The sequence below is a fragment of the Mastomys coucha genome, unplaced genomic scaffold (assembly GCF_008632895.1).
Source record: "Mastomys coucha isolate ucsf_1 unplaced genomic scaffold, UCSF_Mcou_1 pScaffold9, whole genome shotgun sequence".
In the NCBI taxonomy this organism is placed as follows: domain Eukaryota; kingdom Metazoa; phylum Chordata; class Mammalia; order Rodentia; family Muridae; genus Mastomys; species Mastomys coucha.
This window is the reverse complement of record NW_022196915.1, coordinates 64,215,272-64,232,349: the sequence shown is the minus strand read 5'-3', so window position 1 is coordinate 64,232,349 and position 17,078 is coordinate 64,215,272.

Below are 17,078 nucleotides of genomic sequence, written 5' to 3'. Positions count from 1 at the left end.
TTGATATTGCAAACCAACAAATAACAATAGCGCCTCTAGAGCCATGTAGAGGCTAATGGGTCAGCTGGCCTAGTGAAGAAGACAAACGAGGACCATCTTATGAAGTCATTAAATGGATTTTTTTCTTAACAGCAGCTGCCTGCAGCTGCAGGTGCCTCAGGTTTACAGCTTGAACTAAGCCTGTGCCTATCTCTCAGAGCATCACCAGGTCACCAGCTCATGGATCCTCACCTTCTGGGGAATCCTGCCTTAACTCTGATGGGGAGTCACCACAAGTCCAGATGATGGATCAGTTATAACCCGCACTTTTTAGACTGTCCCAGAATAGTTATTGAAAGGGAACACACTCAGGAATGTCCTCAAGAGTCTCACTGCTGTCAGCTTTTAACACTACAGTGTCATCGCATTTCTTTTCAGTGCTGGAGATTAAACTTGGGGCCTTGCACTTGCTAGGCAACTGCCGTCTCCCTGAGCTCCATGCCAAGCTCCTTGCTTTACAGAGGAAGAAAATGTATTTTCTTGTAGATTGGATTCATGGCTGAGGCCCCTGTTATGAACGAGATTAGCCAAAGACCAGGAAGCATATTTAGAAGTTTAATATGACACAGGAGCTTCCCTGAGGAAACGGGGACTCAAAGAATTGATTAAACCTAAACGGTTTTTGTTTTTTTTTGTTTTGTTTTGTTTTGTTTTGTTTTGTTTTTTTATGGCAGGCTTGATGTGGAGTGGAGAGTCATGGAGACATGTAAGAGGACTAGTGGTAATATGCTAGGGGGTTGGTTAGCAAGACCTGTGTGTCTAAGACGTTCCAGGCTCTATGTCTTTGAAGGTACAGATGCCATTTTGGGGGGGATGAGAAGATCACCTCTCCCAGAAGGTTCTTGTGACTGTGACAACACTCACAGGAAAGACAAAGATAGCAGGGGACCATCCTGATTCGGAAGCTTTATTTATTTCATTTTAATTTTTTTGAAAGTAAAATATTATATCATTTCTCCTTCCTCCCCTTCCCCCAACCCCTCCCAGGTAACTACCACCACCACCACCACCATTATGTGCTCTCTCTCAAATTTGTGTCCTTCAGCCTTTTTTCTTTATGGTGTTGTAGTTCCAATGTGCTCAGTCCATGTAATATTACTTGTATTATGTAATCTCAGGGCTGACAGCTTGGCATTGGAGAGCGAGTGTGAAGACCCTTCCCTGGGAAGGCTATCTTCTCCCACTCTGATGCTTCCTTTGTTGCCTCCTGTGGTTCTGTTCTAGGATTGTGGCCCTGTGAGATTCCTCCCTTCCATTTATTGTGTCTTTAGGTATTGTTCAGGTCTTGTCTAGGCAGCCATGTTGGTGTGGCTTCATAGGTGTGTGGTAGCTTCCCTGACATTTCTAGGAGACATTAACTCACAGCAAACATCCTTTCCTTCCCCTTCATTCCTTCCTTCCTTCTTTCCTCCCTTCCTCCCCCTCCTTTCCTTTCCTTTCCATATTTATTTATTTCTTTATTTCTGTGTGTGCACGCACATATGCACACATGTACTCACTCATGCCTCAATATGTGAGAGAAGCCAGAAGAAAACCTGTGGGAGTTGGTTCTTGAGCTCCATTATGAAGGTTCCAGGGATCCAACTAAGATCCTCAGGCTTGAAGTCAAGTGCCTCTACTAGCAGTCACCTCTCCAGCTTGGAGGTTTTCTTAATTACCAGCCTAACATATTGTGGGATACTGTGTCCCAATCCCCATTAGACTGGTCACTTCTCTGAATCCCCCATTAGAACACAAACTCTACAAAGACAGAGACTTATAGCTACAAGAACACTGGTAACTAGCCTGTATGTTTGTTGATTGAATTGATGAAAGCCCTGTCTTGGTAGAAATAAGGAATTTTTTTGTTTTTAAATTCAAGGTGAATGGTTCCCCCATGACAATGTTCATCTCCTCTAATTTCCTTTGGATTCAACTTATGTCTCTTGAAGTGTTTGTCAGTGATGAATATTGAGAGCATTTACACTTTATTTAGCCATTCTTTTCCTAAACAGACATGACAAAAGAGTTCATCACAAAACCATTTAAAACAAGAAAAGCCTGGGGAAAGGGATGCTGCCTACGCCGTTCCTAAAGCCAGCCTGATGGAGTATCTGAGCATCCTCAGTTGAGAGAGAATGCCAGCCACTATCTTGACAATTTGAAATATGGGTGGCTGTGTCCTACCTATCAGAGGGGACAGGTGTCCATAAAAAGTTAGGATAAGGGCCTCTCCTCATTATGGAACATGTGAACTCACCGTGTAGGGAGAAGAATTTTCCTCTCAGTTGCCTCTACTGCTTAAGACTGGAGCCACATTTCATATGACATGTTGGTTCAAGTACAAGAGAGTCCATTTCTTCCTTCCCCACTTCTTTCATTCTTTCTCTTTCCCTCTGCCTTTATTTCCTTGCTTGCTTCCCTTCTTCTACCCAATATTAATTGGATACAGCGATATAGAATGTATAGCAAGGGGGATGAAGAAGATGAATCAACCAGAGATGGACTTGACCTTGGGGTACAAAGCCACAGGGAAACCTCTGGCCTGTGCTTAAACACCAGAGAGCAGACAGAAAGCAAAACATGAAGAAGGAAAGGTAAAACGTTAGGTATGAGGATGGGGGAAAGACCCTGGTGTTTCTGACAAGATGCATCTTCTAAATTAGTACCTGCTGATGTTTTTGAGAGCTGTCTCAAAAGGTCTACGAAGGCTATTTGCATGCATTTTATGGTTTATATTAATCTTTATAGTAACCCTATGAAAGTAACTTTGTGCTCTCAGCTCCATTCCTTACTGGTTTTCTGTTTTGTATTGTGAACTAGTCAGAGTTCTCTAGAGAAAGAGAAATGATAGAATGACTCTCCCTCGCCATCTCTCTCTTTATATATAATATATTTATATCTAATATATTAATGAAATGTAAATATATATAATAAATATCCATTATGTATAATAATATATAATAATTTATTTATAATAAATCCCATATATTCATATATGTATACACACATACATATACACACAACACACATGTATATATATATATATATGTATACACACATACACAAAGGGGATTGATTAGAGTGGCTTACAGGTGTGGTCCAGCTAGTCCAGCAATGGTTCTACCAATGGAAAGTCTGAGAATATAGTAGTTGTGTAGTCCAGTAGTTGTTCAGTCCACAAGGCTTGGCTGTCTCAGCTGGTCTGCAGTATATGCCACCATCCTGAAGAACTAGGCTCTAATACTAGTAAGAGTAAGGATAAGCAGACACAGAACAAAAGCTTCCTTCTTCCATGTCCTTTATGGAGGCTGCCACCAGAAGGTGTCGCCCAGATTAAAGGTGGATCTTTCTACTTCAAGAGATTGAATAAAGAAACACCTCTGACAGGTGTTTCCAGCCACTTGGGCTTGTTAATTCCAGATATAGTCGAGTTGACAACTGTCTTAGTCAGGGTTTCTATTCCTGCACAAACATCATGACCAAGAAGCAAGTTGGGGAGGAAAGGGTTTATTTGGCTTACTTCCACATTGCTGTTGATCACCAGAGGAAGTTAGGACTGGAACTCAAGCAGGTCAGGAAGCAGGAGCTGACACAGAGGCCGTGGAAGGATGTACCTTACTGGCTTGCTTTCCCCTGGCTTGCTCAGCCTGCTCTCTTATAGAACCCAAGACTTCCAGCCCAGGGATGGCACCACCCACAAGGGGCCCTCCCTCCTTGATCACTAATTGAGAAAATGCCCCACAGCTGGGTCTCATGGAGGCACTTCCCCAACTGAAACTCCCTTCTCTGTGATAACTCCAGCCTGGGTCAAGGTGGCACACAAAACCAGCCAGTACAACAACCAAGAGTAGCCAGCACATCTCGCTAATCTCTTGACCCCGCAGACCCTATGCCCATATTATCTAGTGTCTCCACCTTCTCCATTTTTGCTTTCTTTCTGAACGTAGTATGGCTTTCTGTTGCTAAAAACATCTGCTTTGCCTCCATCTCTTTGACTCTCAGAGTCTCCAACACCGCAGTGAATAATCTTGTGTGTTAAGGGCCATGGGTGGTGATCATTTAAGGGGATTTTATTTTTCTACTTAAGACCTAAGCAGAATGGAGGCTTTATTCTTGGCCATTTTAGAGATAAGGAGACAGTTAAGTAACTTTGCCAAGGTCAGCCATTGATAAGAGGCAGAGGCCACAACTGTCTCCTGACTCCAAGATCAGCTGCTTGGCACTTCCAGAGAGACAGTAGTAATAAAGATGTGTTTCAGTTGTGTGCCACCTAATAGCATTTTCCTCGGCATGGGACCACATACACTATGGTGGTCTCATAGATTATATTGGAGCAGGATGAATGTTTATTGCCTAGTGACATCACAGTATAAACTTATTATTCATGTGTTCATGGTGATGCTTTTGAAACATAGCTACCAGCATATGTGTAATTATATACAGGATTTAGTACTGGATACCAGTAACTTATACATGGTACTAGTTAATGTATTAAATGTATTTTACTTTGTATTACAGCATCCTCCTCCTACTTATTATTATTATTTCTATAAAGCAATACACCCTATCATGCTAGTCACAGCCGTCACGGCTATTTCCTGGGTCTCTTGAGCTTAATTTAATTCCAAGTTGCTTTGCTCATCACAGCTCTAGGAACAAGAAGCTATGTGACATGATATAGCTGACTGTCTGTCTGTCTGTCTGTCTGTCTGTCTGTCTATTATCTACCTGACTGTCAATCATCTAGTGGTTTATCTGCCATTTATCCTAGATATGACAGGATATTCACACCACCTAGGTTTCTGCAAACACACTCTATAATCTTTGCATAATATTGAAATCACCTACTGGTACATTTCTCCTGGTGGCCCCTCACTTAGTGATATGTGACTAGGAAGTCTTTTCAAGATGAGCTGGAGGCTTTGCGGGCCTATTGCTCTTCCCTGTGCACATCTACCGTTTGAAGGAGCTCTAAGATTCTGTGATGTGACTTGTGTTTCATTGTTCTTGGGAAAAGTTCATGTATGAGCCAGCTCGCCCTCATTCTGTTCACGTGGAAACTTATTACTCTCTATGAAGCGCTGTCTGGATTGCTCTTAACTCCCTTACCTGTCTCATTTAACTCTGTAGAGCTTGCTGTCACCTAGCCAACATTTGCCTTTTTATCCTTCTGTAAATGTGAGCTCTCTGAGAACTGGGATGTCAGCAGGACATGTGATAAGTTTGCTTATCCTGCTAGAATCACAGCTTTTTTTTTTTTTTTTTACATTTTTATGCAATATATTTTGACTGTATTCTTTCCCTCCTCCAGCAACTCCCAGTTCCTTTACACTTCCCTACACACTCAACTTTGGGTTCTTTCTCTCCTAAAAACAACAACAAAATAAAAAGACAAAACAACACAATACACACAGGCACACACAGGCACACACAGACACACACATGCACACACAGACCATTGTGCTGGCCTGTTCTCATTAGCTATGAGGTCTTCCCTGGAGTGTGGCTGATATTTTCCACTAGAGAAAACTGATGTCCCCTCCCCAGCAAGCATCATTGCCAATAGCTTTTGGTTGGGAGTGACTTTGCCTCTACTCCCCTTCCTTCATGCTGGCATTCTGTCTGGCTTGAACTGGTTTTGTGAATGTTGTGACAGTCTTTGTGATTTCATATGTATGTCAGTCCTGTAGAACAAGAAATTTTGATAGAGTCACATGAATAGTGATTGGTGTAGGATTAAAAAGTAGTCTTCATAGTGTTTCATCCAGCTATATAGCTTATCATATTGCTCTGGTTATCTTGTTGATCTCACCTAGGAAAGGGCAAAACTGAAAGTCATACTAAAATAATTTGGGTCTAGGAGAATTTTTGCAGATACATGAATTAGATACATTTGTCTAGATTCTTCCATTGGCTGCAAGAATGATTTCACTTCTAATTACTAAGCTAACTACTAGATGGTAACCATCACCAATTGAACATAAAACGTTAAACTTACATTGATTTGACAGCAGCGGGCACATGGGCCACGTGCAGTGATCAGAGGACAACTTGTGGGGTTTGGTTCTTTCCTTCCATCGTATGGGTACTGGTGATCAAACTCAGCTCAGCAGTCTTGCCTGCAAGGGTTTTTGCTTGGTGAGCCATCACACTGGCTTGACCAACTGAGTAAAGAAGCCAACTGAATAAAGAAGTTCTAAGAAGACCTAATGAGAATGACCAGCCGCTGAGAGAAGAACCTGAGGGATGTGATCCAAGAAGAGTCATCTTGGGTTAGCAAGGCAGGAAAGGGCTTCTCAGGGAATACATTGTGGGGCAGTCTGTTCAGCAGAAGCCAACTCTTGACTCTATTATTTCTCCTAAAAACCAGGCAACTAAGCAAAAACTGAAAGCAGAGAATCATCAAATCTTATTTCAAGAGTGGCCACTTACCTCACCTGTCACCAGCCAAATAGATTCTACCTTGAAAGAAGAGGGGAGAAATGGGATCATTATTAAGTGTTAGTTCTTTCTTTGCAATAAATAAATGAATAAATAAACTATTTCCTTTGAAAGTGTGCGGTATTGAATGAGATAAATTCTCTATGCCTTTGAAGGGCTGGATTCAGCTGAGTTTACGTGGGAAGGCTGGTGAGTCTCAGTGTGGATATGGGGTGGTCACTTGTGTTCGACGCAAAGGCTTTGGGTTAGTGAATGCATATTAGTTGTTAGGACAGGTTCATGAAACGAAGAACTGCCAAAGAATTCTCAGCCCCTGAGGTGGCACATGCTGTTGTGATTTTCTTGTTACCTACATAAAGAACTTTGCTCCTCGGATTAAAGGTTAGGGATGGAGTCTCTTTCATAGAAATGCTTCCTAAGTATCATACTTCTAAACAATGGTTTGCTTATAAAGCAAAATCTCTCACTTTTTTCCCCCCGCAAATATCCAAGATTATTGTTCTCAGAGCAGATATAAGAATATTAAGGAGAGAGGGCCCAGAAGGGATGGTATCAAACTTAGGTGGTTAGAGGACCCACACATCCTTAGTAGGTGAAAGCTAAGTTATCACAGACTCCCTCTGGGTTGAGAAGCAAATTGGTCTACCCCTGTTTAACTCCACCAGTGAATACCCTCTTTTCTACATTGTTATGCCAATGAACAAGTCATTCTCCCTTTGAGGGGTGCATTGAAGTACTTGGAGCAGACTCAAATGTCTCAGTGTTGACACTGAGATGTAAAGAGAGCGATCCAAAGGAAGAAATGCAAACTCTGGAGGGGAGGGGGGTAAATCTATACAAGATTGAGGAGGTGGCTTGGCAGGTAGGAGCACTTACTGTACATCAGGGCCTGGGTTCCAATCACCAACCCGGTTGTAGCTGTGGCTCTAACCCCAGCGTTGTAGAGGGCAGAGAGAGAAAGATCTCTAGGACTTATTGGTCACCCTCCTACCTCCAGGTTCAGTGAGAGAGCATGTCTCAAGTGGCTAAGGAGAAGCTTGATCGAGAAGGACACCCGACGACTGAGATCCTCTGTCTAGCCTCTTCATGCACTCAGGATTCGGTGTACCAGCACGTGCTTTGACTGTGCATGTGTGTATTCATGGGCTCACGGATGCTCTTGTGCTCGAGCTCGCATGCTAATCAATGTTAATTAATCTTTCTGGACACACAGGAAGACTGTATTATGAAGTACTTGTCTTGGGTCTACGTAACCAGTGCAGCTCCAACCTAACCTTCAAGAGACTGGGAGGCCCCAGGGATTTAAGAGGTCAGGTGGGGTGGGGGATGGAGGTGGGGTGGGGATGGGGAGGAGGTATGGGAATGTGGAACAGTTAGAGGGTAGATGGGGATGGAGGTAATAAAATATGGAGTGTAAAATAAATAAGTAAATAAATAAATAAATAAATAAATAAAAAGAAAAATTATATGTGTTATTTCAGACCTGACCTCACAAGTCTCCTAGGGGATATGTGCTACTTCTCTTTATTCTCTGACTACATATGGGGCGCAGCCATCCTATGCAAACACTGAATGACGATTAAACTTCCATTGTTTAAGACCTAGAGATATATGAGTTTCTTGATGATGCTAGTTTAGCTCGTATCCAAGATCTGTGAAAAGGTGATAATTAGTAAACTGCCTGATTAAAGAAAGAGCTATAGTGGTATCTGACCAGGTTGTGTTTCTGGCTTCTTACTGACCTGAGATAGACAATGATAGTGCTGTTATCAAATTGGAAACTGATAGGAAACAGAAAGGGCTTACCCCAGGTACCTTCTAACAGTGCTCCAGGAAAATGCAGGTCTAGATTATAAAGAGTACCCAAGTTGTTGTGAGACCAAGAAGAAACCTGAATAAGGATTATCCAGAGTACAATTCCCTGAGGGACTTATGGATAGAAGTGTGGTCATGGGCATGAGGAAGGCCAATCGTTTTGCAATTTAGACCAGAAAGAAGAGAGTATAGCATATGTGTAACTAAGACGAAGGTGACTTCATCCTATCTAGAATGTACTTGGTTTATCTTAAGGTAATATTAAAGAGTTGGATGCATCCCTGGAGGCAGAGATATAAATGGCTGTACAGCTTCACATGTCCTTTGTTGGTTTTCTTTTAAAGTTGCTGGGTAAATATGCAGCAAAAACTCATGGAAGGGCCTGGAGAGAGGCTCCATCCATAGTTTCCTGCACAAGCATGAGATCTGAGTTCAGCTCTCCAACACCCATGTAAAAACTCTGGGCATGGATCCATGCACCTATAATCCCAGTTTTGGGGAGCTAGAGACAAGAGGATCTTGGCAAGCAGCTTGTCTACTTAGGTCAGTGCTGCTATGGGTTCAGCATGAGAACAAGTCTCAAGGAATAAAGTGGAGAGTGTTTGAGAAGGCACCCAATGTTGACCTCGATCTACACACACACACACACACACACCCGATGACACATGCATGTGTACTAGCACATCTGTACATACACACAAACATGTACATTCACATATACACAGTAGCACGGCATGTAAACTTTAGAGAACACATGGCAATTACAACTCAAAATGGGTGCAGGCCTGTTGGGTTGAATCGATACACATGGAAATCTAACAAAAACAAGAGAACTTGAAATTGTCAGCTAAAAGCAAAGGTGTAAACTTCTATAGGGCTAATGAAAACTCCTGCATATGTATCTCAAAATCCAGTCTTACAAATTCAGAATCTATGAGATATGAAAGGTGTCTTCAAAGTTTAGCATGGTAGAAAAATTACTGTGTGAACATGCTGCATTTGTAAGACTCTGTCTTCAGCTTGTTAATAGACATGGAGTCTGAAGCCGTAGACATCAGCTCCATCCCATCTCACAGTGACTAGACCAATGCTAAACTCTCTATTTGCTTCAGCTTTAATGTTGTATATGTCAAATAGAAAAATAGTCACCATTGTGTAGGGCTTTGGATTAATGGTCTGAGGAATGATTGAAAGCACTGGCTCTATACTTGCTCTAGTGAAAATTTACAGAGTCCTTGTAATCACACACACACACACACACACACACACACACACACACACACACACACACACACGACCATGAGATATAGTTGAGATGCCATAAGATTCACTTTAAAAATTATACAAATTATGTAATTTGATTTTTATGATTCACAAGGTATGGTAGCAATCCTCACTAAGAGTACTTGCTTTGCTCAAGAAGAAACCCCACGAATATTAACTTCTTGCTTCCTCCTCCCAAAATCTCTGGCAATCATCAAGCCTTTATGTATCATGTGTTTATTTAACTCTGATATTTCATGTAAGTGGAATCATCTAACACATGACTTGTGTCTGATTTCTTTCTACAGATTTCCCACAGTCATCCCTTTTCTATGATGTGTCAGTATGCTATTTCTCTTGTAGATGGATAACATATTAAAGTATAAATCGTGCTTTATCCACTCACTGGTTTAAGGACATTTTGCTCTATTTCTCAGTTATTAGAACCAATGCTTCTATGGATATTGCTGTATAACATTTTGCATGACATTTGTTCTTAGTTTTGTTTTGGTTTGATTTGGTTTTGATTTTCTGCTTAGAGATGAAGACGTGGGGTCATGTGGTGATTCGATCTAACTTTCCAGGGGACTGCCAAGCTGTGTCTCAAAGCAGCCACATTTTTTTTTTTTTTTTTAATATTCTCATCAATAGTGGCAAAGGTTCCAGTTTCCCCACAAAGTTGCCAAAAGTTGTTGCTGTTTGTATCTTTGCTTCTAGATACCCCAGGGAGGGCAAGCTGGGATCTCGTTCTGATGCAATTTTATTAGTTTAGTGATTAATGATGTTGAGCATCTTTTGATGTGCCTACTGGCCATCTGAGTGTCTTCTTTAATGGAGAACTGTCTGGCAGATTGTGTCCCTTTACAAACAAGCTAGAGGAGTCAAAGGGAAATGTGCCTGTGCCTAAGGAGTCAGACATGTTGGGTAGCCTCCATTTATACAGGCACTTCACAACTGGCAATGATCTCTTCAGAGGGCAATATGTCAATGACCTAATTACCACCCACTAGGTCGTACCTCTTACACGCTCCATCTCCTCTCACATAGCCATATTGTAGGCTGAGCTTCCAACCCATAAACCTTAAGGGACAAACTATATCCAATACATAGCGATGTCTTTGGATTTACAAACATTTTTAATTTTGATGAAGCTTGACATACCTCTTTCTTGGGTTCTTACGCTCTAGGTCTGTGATGCAAGGTCACGATGAGTTAATTAAAAAGCTTTTCATAGCCGAGCACGCAAACCTTTGCTTTCTTTTGAACAAACATGTTTTGAGTCAGAACATGGTGTGGGTCCAAGTTTCCCTTTGTGCCTGTGCATCTTTCAGCTTGCCATTTGTTGAAAAGACCGTTTTTCCACTGAGTGATTTCATGTCATTTATGTACTCTGATGCATTGTGTCCTGCCTTGTCTTTGCTTTGGGATTAATTTGGTTTTCTTTGTCTATTTTCTTAAAGGGACTGTTTTGGCTATTGATCTGCAATCTTTCCTCTTTTTACAATTTTGTCATTTTCCTTTTTGAGCATGATTCACAGGGCCTTTTCTAAGTTTTAGTACCTTGGGTTTTTATCTTGTCTTATTTTCAGACACGTCTAATTTTTTAAATGTTCTTTTCCTTGTCCCATTGGTTATTTGGGGCTATGGTGTTTCATCTCTGCATGCTTGTGAACATCCTGAATTCCCCTAGAGCTTTCTAGTTTTACTCCATTGTGGTCAGAGAATACACTTTGTCTGATTTCAGTCCGTCTAAATATATTGTGATTGATTTTTTTTATGGCCTAATGTATGTTGTATTTAGCAGAAGGCTTGATGCACATTGGCAAATAATTTTCTTTCTGAGAGTATCTATGTGTTATGCTCATTTAGAATTTTCTGGGTGTATGGCCAGGAGTGGCACAGCTAGGACATATGCTTGCTCTATTTTTAGTTTCTTGAGCAACATCCACACTGGTCTCCACTGTGGATACAGCAGTTTACATTTCCACTTGAAGTGAATAAAAGTTGCTCTTTCTCTACCTCCTTGCCAGCATTGGTTGCTTTTTTTAATTTTATATTTGATTTGAGCGTGTGTGAAAGCATGTGGCCACACTTGTTATTGGGTGCATGAGGAAGTCAAAAGACAACTTTCAGGAGTCAGTTTGCTCCTTCTCCTCTGGGTTCTAGGGACTATATACTCTGCTTGTCAGACTCATGTAGGAAGCACCCACTGAACCATCTCACTGGTTCTAGTGTCAAATATTTTGTATTAAAAATGGTGGACATAATTTGTGGCTCTGGCTTTGCTCTTATTAGCCAAGTCAAGCTGTCTAAACGTATTTGTACGTATTGCCATGTGTGGTGTGTTTCTGTTTTCCTATGCCCTTGGTTCCCAGTTCTGAAAGCCCAGGGCAGTTCCCAGGGTACCCCCTCCTAGCTTTGACCTCTCATGAACCTGCTGATATGTCTCCTGGCATTTCAGGCTCTTCACTTCCACGTTCATTTTAACACCAGGAAGAACCAAAGATGTATGTCATAAAATATAAGGCTCTAAAGAATGCTGCGTTAATATATTTTTGCTCTTTCCTTTTCTAAATCTTTGCATCCACCAAATATTTTCTTATTAGGTTTTATGCCTTTAAAACTACTTCTTTTAATGTATTTATGCAGGTTTTCTGGCTCTTCTCAGGTAGAAGGTCTCTCTGAAACAATCTAATGAGCCAATATGGGAAGCAGAAGTCTACTTCCAGAAGACGAGCTGTTTATATTTTACATTAAAGAGTAAGACATGAGTGAATGTAGGAAAGCACATAGAGCCTAAAGGCTGGGAGACCCCTAAGCAGCTGGTGCATCTTCACTGTTGTCTAAGGGGCAGTCAGTTGCATGAGTCCAGTTGACTTTCATGGTTGGCAAAGGCTTCACACATTGCACATTTTGTGGACTTCAGATAGTTATTGATTGAAACAATACTTTTCCTAAAAAACAAAAATCATTTTACTTGAAGGCTGGACTATAGCTCAGTGGCAGAGGGCTTGCCTTACATGCTTGGGGTCCTACTTTCAATCCTCTCTATGGTTAAATAAAGTTTTGTAAATGTATAAGTTCTTGATTGACAGGGTTCAGTGTGATATTTTCCCACATGCATGTAGCACAACCTAACTAAATCCATCCTTCTTTCTTGGTCCTAATGCTCCCTCTCTCCTACCCTCCAGTAATCACTCTGCCAGATTCCGTCGTATGGTTCTGAGGTTCTGTATGTGAGGGAAAATATACAATATTGGTCTTTCTGTATATGTAAAATTTCACATTAATGCAATGCCCTCCAATCCATTCATTTTGTTGCAAACAACAGACTTTCATTTTCTTTAGAGTTGAGGAATTCTCTTTTGTGCATCCACACTACATTTTATTTGTTTATTTGTCCATTCATCCACTGATGGGCATGGAGTTTGATTTCATGCCTTAAATCAATCTCTCTATATGCAATTATATATACACATACATATATACATATACATATATATATAATTTCTCATAGTGAAAGGAATGCCTACAACCAGATTTTATTACTTAACAATTCATTTTGAGAAGAAAATATCTGGGCAATATTAGGAAAATTCTCTTCTTAAATTTCAAATTGGCTTTCATAAGTACCAATATTTTCCTCCTACTGTGTATAAGGTGGCAAGTGACTTAGGAGTATGGGACTGAGGTGACATTGCAACATGGGATGTCTTATTCACCTTGAATTGATTGTCACCTTGTCCGACATATGGATACATTGCCTCCGAAATGCTGATGATGTTGTCTTGCTACCCCAGCTGAGCCCACCCCATTGTTCTGCTTTCTTCCTGAGCTTTGTTTCTAAAAGCTGAGAGCTTATTTTGTTTATTGCTTTAGAGATGGATGTCCTGGGACCTTTGTGGAGTTTTTCATTGTTCCCCTTGGCTACCCCTTCTCCTGATATCCGTGGAACCCTAAATTCTACTGCAATGCAGTAAAATGGTTTGTTTTCCTCTTTAAGCATTGACTTGCAAAAGGAGGCCTTCTTAATACAGCTGGGGAGGGAGGTGTCTGCTACCCTGAAATGTCGCTCAAAAGCATATTTCAATTTTAGTTGAAAGCTCTTTTTATGTGTATTCCCCCAAAGCACCTTAACTGAAACCACATTCCATGTTAGAGCTTTATGTACAGACTGATGTCTCCTGCTTCCAGTATACCAATAAAATCATGTATTTTGATTTAACCTCAATCTGCCTGTGTTTAAAACATAAAGCTAAGGTTAAGGGCTTTTGCTGATAGCAACCCTACCTAGACATCTCAATTTCTAGATAAAACCTTTTACAGAGAGTGTTTTATTGGCCCCATTGCTCACCCCTGCCTTATATACCAGTTTATTCAACTAATCCCAGGCTGAAGACATACTTGAATCACTTATGTTCTAGCTTTGTAATTTTCTGAGCCTTTGTGGAGTTACTTGGGTTGGCTTGGCTTCTGGAATTCCTCCCTGCTCCAGTATCTCAGAACCATGGGGACTAAGAGCCTTTAGAAACAGCTGCTTGGTGCAGCTGCCTCTCCCTTCTTGGGGCTTCAGTCTACCTGGCTACCTGTGTCTCAGAGGAAAAGGAGAGGAGTGAATGTAGAGGGCACAAGCTCCTTGCGCTCACAGATAAACACTAGGGCAATCAGAAATGATAAACACACAAAGTTGTCTTTTCAAAGGAAGAGACATATAACCTCTTTTCCACCCAGAAGCCTGGGATCATGTGTAACTAATATCGTGGTGACCTCCGTGCTATCTGTAGGGTCAGGGTATATCTGGCTCCCTCAGACTCTTATGAACAGGACCAGAGGTAGATATAGCCTGGTGATGTTAGCACTCTCTGTAGGACCTAAACCATACCAGATCCTCCTCTTCTTGGCCCTTAAGATGTCTCATGTAGACTATTTATAAAACTCATCTTTAGGGAAGTGGTGACATGTACTTTGAAAAGTGTTTTAATGTAATTATGCCTAAGCTTTATGACATGGGACTGTGTTATTCTAGGAAACTCTCCCCCCAAGTTTTACTGTACTAAAACAACAAGAAGAAGCCAGGTGTCAGACTCCCGAAGTTGGAACCAACACCATACAATGAAGCATGCTGAACTTCTTGCTTGACATGGATTGACACTCTTCTGGCTATAGCGTTTGCAGAGACCCGCCCACCACAAGTGAGGCCTGCAAGGCAGAAAAGCATCTGCTTGGTGGTTCCTGGAGGGGCTCTTGACTGGTTTGCCGTTGTTATAGGTCCCATGGTCTATCTGGGGAAGAACAGCCCAGAGAAGCCAGCCTACTACTAGCTTAGGGATTAGTTTGTTCTCAATCTGGATGCCTCTCTGTTGGGTGAGGAGAGAAGATCCCTTTTTTCTTTTGTGTTGTTCTTCCAATTCTGGAGTCACACACCAACTGGCCTCCTTAACACCCACTGTTCGTTAGTTTATGCTGTACATTCCCGGGTTTCCACCAGCTTAGCACAGCGCATGGCATCCATCTTGCTCACACTGGCCCCTTTTAGCTACACAGTATGAAACATTTTTTTTTTTTAAAAACTTCTCTTTTTATTTATAAAATGGCACCTTACATTCAGAAGCCATATGTAATGTTCACGCCAGAAAAATCCCAAAATGTGTTCTCTGCTCATGTAGAAAAGCAACAATTGGATTGAGATGCTACAGCACCTGTGAAATACTGTCTGGATGAGTTATCCAGCTGGCACTCTGATGACTCAGTTCTAGGCATTCTGTTCATACTCAGACTTTACAGTGATTCTCACATTAGATAAAGATGTGTAAGTCTTTTGGAGCTGGGGAACCCCAGTCCGGGGATGACGGCATGCTTTATTATACCGTCTGATCCTCAAGAATGAGACAGACTAATTATGGACTCAGGGACCTTGGTGTTGCTCAGAATACTTTTACTCTTACTAGAAAAGGCTCCCGTCAGAAACTTGACTGTGTTCAGAATGTGATGCATCAAGTCAGGCCTCAGGTTAAGCTTGGACCTCACTGCTGGGCTTGGGGAATGTTGGGTTGCTCTGGAGAGGTGGAAGAATCGGACTTGGCAGCTGGTGGAATCTCTGGAGGACGAACTCAAGCCATGTGCAGTTCAGGCAGATGTATGGATAGTTCTTAAACATTTTACATCTAGGCCATAGATGAATCTCAATACTACCTTGTCTTTGTTACTTTTCTGATCCTATGGGTAAAAGAAAATGGTCAAATTAGAGAAGAAAAAGATTTATTTGAGTTTATCATTCCAGAGGGGATGCAGTCAATCATGGCAGTGAAGGTGTGGCAACGGGAGTGTGAGGTGGGTCAGGAGGCAGGGAGATCAAATTTCATGAAGACATAGAGAACAGAAAGAGAACAGGAAGCAGACCCATACTATAAAACACAAAGTACTTCCAATAATGTAGTTTCTCCATTGAGATGCCACCTCCTAGAGTTCTGTAACCTTTGTAGACAGTACCATCTACAAGGGATAAGTGTTCAGATACATGACCCCAAGGGGTGGAGGAATATTATCATTTAAACTACCACATGCCTTCCAATGTAGTCAGAACCCAACATCCTCTCATTAGTATCCATTAGCCCCTTTCCAAAACATCATTGCCTGTGGACAATTTCCCTGGCCAAATAGATGCTCCCTTCCCCATGTCCTTCTCGAGATCCTCTGCCAAAGAAATCCAAATGATGATGAGAAACTTTTGCATTACCTCCTCTAGTATTTTCCATATCCATCAGGGCCAACTTTAAAGTTCCTTAGTATCCTATGTAGTCCTATGTGATCTTCCCTAAGGCTTGACTGACCTCATGTGTGGCTTCTCTCTTCTTTGCCCACTTTCTGGAGTAATGTCAGCTCTAATGTTACACTAAGGACTCTCCATCTCAGGGCCTCCAATTTCCTCACCTATGGACCACCCTCCCTGTACTGATCTTTCTCCCATAACTATATCCTTATCCTGTTCACATGGAAAATTACTGGACAAGTCACTACTGATTACTCTCTATATGAAGCACTCTCAGAATTGCTCTTAACTCCCTTACCTGTCCTATTTAACTCCATAGAGCTTGGTGTCACCTAGCCAACATTTACCTTTTTAATCCTTCTGTAAATGTGAACTCTGTGAGAACTGGAATTTTGATAGAGTCATTCTAGATTGCCAGAACCAGAACAAGACTTAGCATATGCTGAATGAATGAATGAAAGAATGGCCATAAGTCTATTCATCTCTTCAAAGTGGACTCATAGAACTTCCTGTAAGAGCTAATCACAAAGAAATAAAGCCCAGAAAGAGCGTTCTTTCTGAAGACTGAGTAATGATCATCCTTTAGTCCTAAACTGAACTGTCTGATCTTTGGGGACCTTTGAGAAATGGTGACATTATAAATAAAACTGGATCCATTTGCCCAGCTATGCAGTACAGGGGCAGGAGCAATACTGTCCTGAGCTGTTGAACGGAAGCGAAGGTGGTTTCTGTTCTGACTGGTTTGCTGTTCAGTACAACCGAATATAAG